The 7500-nt window shown below is 32.0% G+C and overlaps 1 protein-coding gene across 9 annotated transcripts in view; it reads left to right on the forward strand.

Moving 5' to 3' along the window:
- The window catches only part of LOC145297652 (N-acetylated-alpha-linked acidic dipeptidase 2-like), a 1311662-nt gene that overhangs the window by 480501 nt on the left and 823661 nt on the right, over positions 1–7500 (forward strand). The gene's annotated exons all lie outside the window — the stretch shown is intronic.

Raw genomic sequence — 7500 nt, forward strand, 5'->3', positions numbered from 1 at the left:
ATAAATATATATATACATATAAATATATATATAAATATATATATACATATAAATATATATATAAATATATATATACATATAAATATATATATATATATAAATATATATATAAATATATATAAATATATATATAAATATATGTATATATATATATATATATATATATATATATATATATATATATATATTATTTCCACAGTCAAACGACGTCACAACTCACACGAGCCACGATAGCTTACAAACTTGGCTATCATTGCTCGTTTGAGCTGCAACGTTATTTGGCTGTGAAATAATCATACAATCTCTCACATTATCAAAATTCATTAATTCTTATAGATGATTTTATTTATTGCGCTTTTCTGTTGTGCAAATTTCTTTCAAACAATTAAACTTATTGTGGTGATTGTCAGTATTTTCCCCTCTTTCAGCAAATTCAAAAATTGAAAGAAATCTCCTCTTTCATTTTTGTCTGCCTCCAAAGAAATAAAAACAAAAATTAGAAACCACATGAATAACAAATCCATGACACTATCAAAAAAATTTTTTAAATAAAATAACATAATTTTGTGCTGTTCTTTCTTTTTCTACATTATCTTTTCATGTAAATATAATAAATCAATCCCAAAAATATATTTCCGCATTGTTTGTATATCGACGTCATTTCAGCGGCCATATTTCTTTTTTTGATTCAAATACAAAAAATATTTTAATTTATTTTCTATCCTATAAACGATTTGAGGCGAAGGAGACGTAAGTTTATAAAGATCTTTGTGTCTATTTAGACGAGTTAAGAACATTTTTGAATACATGTATCAAAATAATGTCAGCACTCGGACTTGCTTTAAATGATTAATGCAAATATTACTTTATTTACTCCATAGAACATTTTATTTAACATCCTATAAATCGTTGCTTTTCCTACAAAATAAAGATTTATAAAAATCTTTCCATTTTTAATGTAAAGTATAAAATAATTCACAAGATTGAGTTCAGCGTTCATAGACATGTTTGTTGTTTGAAACATGCAAATTACATGCATCAACAAAGGTACTGTTTTTATTGAGGTGTCACTACTTATCAAGGCCCAAAGGCCACTGGAGGATAAGGGTTAAGTTATAGTGATGTGAATGGTGAGACAACACCGTGATAGTAGTGCTGATTAGGTAGAATTTGATTATTGAAGAAGTTAGATCAACAAGAATTTGTTTACATTGGATTTGAAAACGACAATGTTGTAGTCAGTTAGGAAGCAATCTCGTAAGATATATCAAATTTAACTAATTAAAAGTCATAAAAAACAAGAAAATTTTGTTCATGAAGTATCTCTAGCTTATAGATTTAGTTTCAGTGCTAGAACGCAAATGCCCAGGATTTTCAAAACATATTCAGGATGTTCATCCCGTGAATATTCGAAATAATCAAGGGAGAAGTTTAGAAAATCTGTCTCTACCCTTTTTGCATGAATACATGAATATTATAATTTTGTGTATATGCGTGTGTATCTCCCTTCTTTCACCTCTCTCTCTCTCTCTCTCGCTTTCTATCTCTCTCTCTTTCTCTCATTCTCACTATATATATATATATATATATATATATATATATATATATATATATATATATATATATATATATATATATAATCAAATAGATTACACGATGGTTGACTTAATGGTAAAATAATTTTTCCGACAATAGATTTGAAAAAAATATTTTTTTATATAGTTTTAAAGATAAAAAAGTTTCCAAGATTATATATATATATATATATATATATATATATATATATATATATATACTAGCTGATCATATAATACACTAAAACATTATATTTTAATTTATGCAGATTGCGTATGTATTATTATAGAATAAGTCTTCTCTTGATTATTATATATTATGAGGAATAATTTCCCGGGGGACTAATTCGCAAAAACAATTTTTTTTAATTAAAAATAATAATGATAATGTCGTTCATCAAACTCCGTTCGTGTTTGTTTACAATATCACGTCAGTTGATATTTGGGCTTGACGATGAATGCCATGAAAAAGTAACCTCTGATTAATATCTAGTTTTAAGATATGCAAATGAAGAAATGATTTGCCTCGATTTTAAATGGTACCTCTTTTTTCTATCGTAAATTCAACTCATCAAGGAAAAAAATTGAATTACACTGGTGGGATGAACCTGGGCTTGAACAGGGGATCATTCCATCTGTAGTCAAATACTCTACCACTAAGCTATATCTTCAGATTATAATAAATGAGCTTTTAGAAGAAATAATTCGTTGAAATTTTATTATCTCCCTTTGCGGTGTAACATAAAATATTCCCTTATAAAAATTATACTTTTATCTATAAGAGAGAAAAGACTATTTTTTAAAATAGATTTTTTCGATTTTCAATACTTATCAGACGAATTTCTGTATAAAACATATCTAAGAACACTGACAGACATATGAATTAACTTTGTGTGAAATTTGCAAAAGATAGACTCAGCCGTTTCAGAACCTATGAAGAAAGTGACTTTTATATAATAGTATATATATATATATATATATATACATATATATATATTAGCAGCTCAGCCCAGCTTTGCTCGGACCCTATGTGCTGTTCATAACTTTATGTGCCTATGTATATATATATTAAAAAGTTTGACTCATGTCCAGGTAACCTACATCTAAAGTTTCAAGTGTTTAGACCCAAAATTAGTGGAGGAGTTTGGTAGAGTTTGCAGCAAAGGTCAACTCTGTAAACTTTGACCTCTTGGCAGCCAAATTTTTGGCCAAAACCAATTAAAAAGCTTGACCTATGTCTGAATACCATTATGTAAAATTTCAAATGTTTAGACCAAAAATTGACTAAGTAATTTGGTAGAGACTGAAGAGGTTAATTTTTTTAACTTTGACCCAAATTTTGACCCCATTTTGACATTTTGACTAACATGTATTGTTTTGGGCTCAAATCAAATTAAAAAGTTCGATCCACGTCCAAGTAACCTACATTTAAAATTTCAAGTGTTTAGATCCAACATTGGCAGAGGAGTTTGGTAGAATTTTCCAAGATCAAATCGTTGAACTTTGATCCCTTGACAGCCAGAGTTATGACCGAAAACCGATAAAAAAGATTTTCCCAAATCTCAATGCTCCTTATGTCAAATTTCGAGTCTGTAAACGTAAAATTGACAGAGTAGTTTGGTAGGGACATGTACACACACAGACACATAGGCAATTTCACTTTTATATATATATATATATATATATATATATATATATATATATATATATATATAGTATATATTTTGTATTTATATTGATTTTAGATATAAGATTATATAAGTACTAGCATGGGCGCCCGGCGTTGCCCGGGTGTTTGGATGTGTATGTTTAGCAAAAAAAAAGTGGTAGTAGGAAGGCAGGCTCGAACCCGTACCGCAAAGGAGGAAAAGAACATTTATGCTGTTACGACCACCACCAAACCGGAAGCGACATTTTTTAAAATTAAGGCTAGACAATCTAAAGGAGAGGATTACTTAAAAAAATATCGGCGAAAATGGTGACCCCCCCCCCCTGTATAAAAGTTGAAGGGGAAGATATTAATGTTTTTAGCCAATTTTTCGATATTTTTCGTAGGAAAGGTCGATCTTTAAAACGATACTGATCTTGGTAAAATCCGTCGCCTCTATTGAAAGTTTAAGGCAGACATGCAAACAGACATACACACATACATTTATATATTGGTAACTAAAAATTTTCGACCCAAACTGATGAAAAAGCTTGCCCTATCTCTGAATACTCTTCATGTAAAATTTCAAATATTTAGACCAGAAATTGTCTGAGTAATTTGGAAGAGACTGCAGAGGTCAATTTTTTTTTAAGTTTGACCCCTATTATGACCCCTTAAAATTTATTGTTTTGGGCTCAAATCACTTTATTAAGTTAGATCCATGTCCGAGGAACCTATATCTAAAATTTCAAGTGCGTAGACCCAAAATTGTCGGAGGAGTTTGGTAGAGATCTCAAAGGTCAAATCGTTGAACTTTGACCCCTTAATCGCCAAATTTCTGGCCAAAAACCGATCACATCGATTTTCCCAAATCTCAGTACCCTGTATATCAAATTTCGAGTCTGTAGACTAAAAATTGACAGAGTTATTGCGTAGGGAAATGTACACAGACACACAGACACTTTCACTTTTATATATATAGATAGATGTATTTTTTATATGAGATCAAGGAGATTAGTATATATTTAAATCTTTTTCAACAGATATGTAAGCATTTTTGCATGCATGTATCAAAGGGATTTCAGTAGCCTTCTTAAAACACAAATAATACTTTCTTTAGTTGATGTCCTATAAAGATTTCGGTTTGCATTTGAGACGAAGGCGACAAAAGTTTAAGAAAATTTGTGTCTGTATTAATTCAAGACTATTTGCCTTTCTTTTTCTCTGTATCTGTGAAGTATCCATTTGAAAATGTGTCAATTGTTTTGAATTCAGCTTTCGTATTCCCAACGTGGTTTACTTGGTCGTGTGGCATTCAAGTATAGGAGCCTATGAGATGAGTCATGTTTGTCAATGTGACAAACTGGTTTCAACTACAGTCAGATCCATGACATTCACTTCACTATCATGCATATAATGTTAGGAAAGGTACGAATCCAAACTTCGTCTTATTATCAACGGTTTTCTTTATGGATTAATGATTAAGCTTAACTTGTACAATTTCAATATGAACATATAACAACAATCAACAGGTTATTTAATAGTGTTAGCTTATATTTATAGGGATTAGCCGTTACCGATAAAAAATCAGAGAAACAAAAATAAGGTTTAATTTGAAAGTATTTACTACTGTATGACTCTCGTTGCGAGAAAGCACCGCACTTTGACAAGATTCTGGAACTACCTTCACTCCTGATCTGAAATGGAGCACATTTATCAAATGTTTCCAAGGTCGCTGTAAAAATGGTTTGATCATTCTACCGCTCCAGAAAGCATCTCACTCCTCATGCAATGTTTCATCTGCATCAGAACCAAATACTTCCTCGTATAGAGTATTGTTGCTACATCTGGGGAGGGTTTGTTCAGAGCAGCTTTTCCTGTCTGGACAGAGTACAAAACCTCTTTCTCATAGAAGAGATATTGCAGACTTACTTTTGCTCTATCATTATTTTCGTGGCAGGTAATCTATTGAGCTTCATGCTATGCTCTCCCTCTTTAATATACTCACAACAAACATTCGTCTAATTACAACCACTATCGTCAATTTCTTTTACTCTCTACCTGTACCTAAAACTAAATCAAAAGTTCACGAGCAAAACTTTTTCTCCCGAGAACTGCTCATCTGTGGAACAATGTAGCAAAGCTGCTTCCCAACTGACTATAACACGTCCTTGATAAATCGTCCTCTTAAATAAATACCTATCCAGTTTCCATTATCACCAATTGTTGTCTCTTCTGACACTCATTAACCTTTATCCTTGAGTCGTTTCAGCGTCTTAATAAGCGATGACTCTATAGTATATAAAAAGTAGTCAGTACTTATTAATCTGACCAGTTGAACTAGAACTGAATAGACAGCGAGTAGAAGTCAGAGAGTTGGTATACAAGTAAGCTGGAATGGTCTATAATCCTTAGATCGGTTACTAGTTCATGAATGAATATATATTGCTTTATTCTTTCTCTCATCGCCCTATTCTTCTTCTCTCTCTCTCTCTCTCTCTCTCTCTCTCTCTCTCCCTTCCTCACTGTGTCCGTGACTCTCCCTGTCTCTCTCTCTCTTTCTGTCACACTATCTGTTTCTTATCCTTAGTCTGTTGACTTAGAATGAGTGTTTATGCAATGTGATATTTGAATATGATTACATTTGTGTTCAGTTGTCCATTAAATAATAATCCCTATTAATCCTTATTAAACTCCGACTGTGCATCAAACGGATACCATAATACTTAGTTCGCTACAACTTATCATAACAAAGGTCCATACGAAATTTCAGTCAGATCAACTCGGTAGTTTCTGAGAAAAAGCGGAACAGATAGACAAAAAAGAAAAATTATATATATATATATATATATATATATATATATATATATATATATATATATATATATATATATATATATAGTCTGTACAATGGTGTTATTTTGCATCGAACCCAGGGGTTGTTTTTTTAACTAGACCTATGTTGTTGTCCATTTGCAAAGATGTTCTCCCCCCCCCTGAAAATTCTATTATTTATTTATTCAAAGGTAGTTGCAGCGTGCACTACGTTGGACGAACATCGCAAAGATTGGATTTTCATTTAAAACAACACGTACCATCAAAGATCCGTTATGCAAATTTTTCACCTTCGGATGTTCTGAGTAATACGTACAGTTCTTCAATTTGCGACCACCTCATAAATAACCATGCATGTGCCATGAATTTTAGTGCTGATATGTTTACGATCTTGAGTAAGTCGCACTCACCCTTTCATCTAAAAATTCTAGAAACTATTTTTATTGCGTCCTTGAGACCTTCTCTTTGCAAGCAAAAAGAAAATCTTTTAGGACTTAATTTGATTTCTATGTAATCTTTTCCCCCGTTTTTTTTTTCTCTTCCTCGCCATATTCATGATAATTTTTTTTTAATCGCAATTTTTCTAGATTTAACTCTGTTGAGTGAGGAACAAAACCTGGTTAGCTAGCCTTTATTTTCATTAAAAAAATTTTTTTTTTTAATCATGTTAATTGGTCTATATTTAGCCATAATTAAATTTTGCACTCCATAAAGAATTTTCATATTTTAAGCCCCCCTCTTTGGGTAGAGCAATGTTGTAAGTAATCTCACCCATTACTTAATTGGCTGAAAAATGCGACGCTCGATCTTTGTTTATAAACAAAGCGGTTAGAGCACTGTAAAAGTGGTGAGCAGATGTTTGTATAAATAGAAATTTGGCGAGATTATTTATGGGCGCTGCTCCCATGGGTCGATCAGTGGAACTGCTTACTTTCAATGCGATGGTTCTGGGTTCTATCCTAGGCTTGGGAGAGGTGCTAGTCTAGCAGCACTGATGAGTTGTGATACAGGACTGTATGTCGATGATTACAAATATATATATATATGTATATATATATATATATACTGTTGCATTGTATCCCAGTGTGACTAGGTCCTGGATATGACCTTAAACTATATCCGATGATGAGGCCCCAGCTTTCGGGTTTTGAGGAGTGTGGAGCCACCCTTTAATTGCCATTGCTCCTATCTGACCCGGAGTGGTAGTACCTGTTAGGGTCCTAACTATGGGTTAAATAGAAACCGACTTGGAAAAAAACAAAAAAACAAATATATTCTATTAAAAAACTTTTCTTCAAAATCAATGAATTCGGCATTAAATAACCTGAAAAGGGTTGATATGCCGTAAAACAAAATCAACCAACCAACCCAGTGGACCTAAACAGACACTATCAAACGTCTAGTAGACAGTTGGCGTTTCTATTCAATCTGCTGCCAGTCAAA

Source organism: Euprymna scolopes, chromosome 18 (assembly GCF_053919585.1).
Source record: "Euprymna scolopes isolate OS-2025 chromosome 18, ASM5391958v1, whole genome shotgun sequence".
Classification (NCBI taxonomy): domain Eukaryota; kingdom Metazoa; phylum Mollusca; class Cephalopoda; order Sepiida; family Sepiolidae; genus Euprymna; species Euprymna scolopes.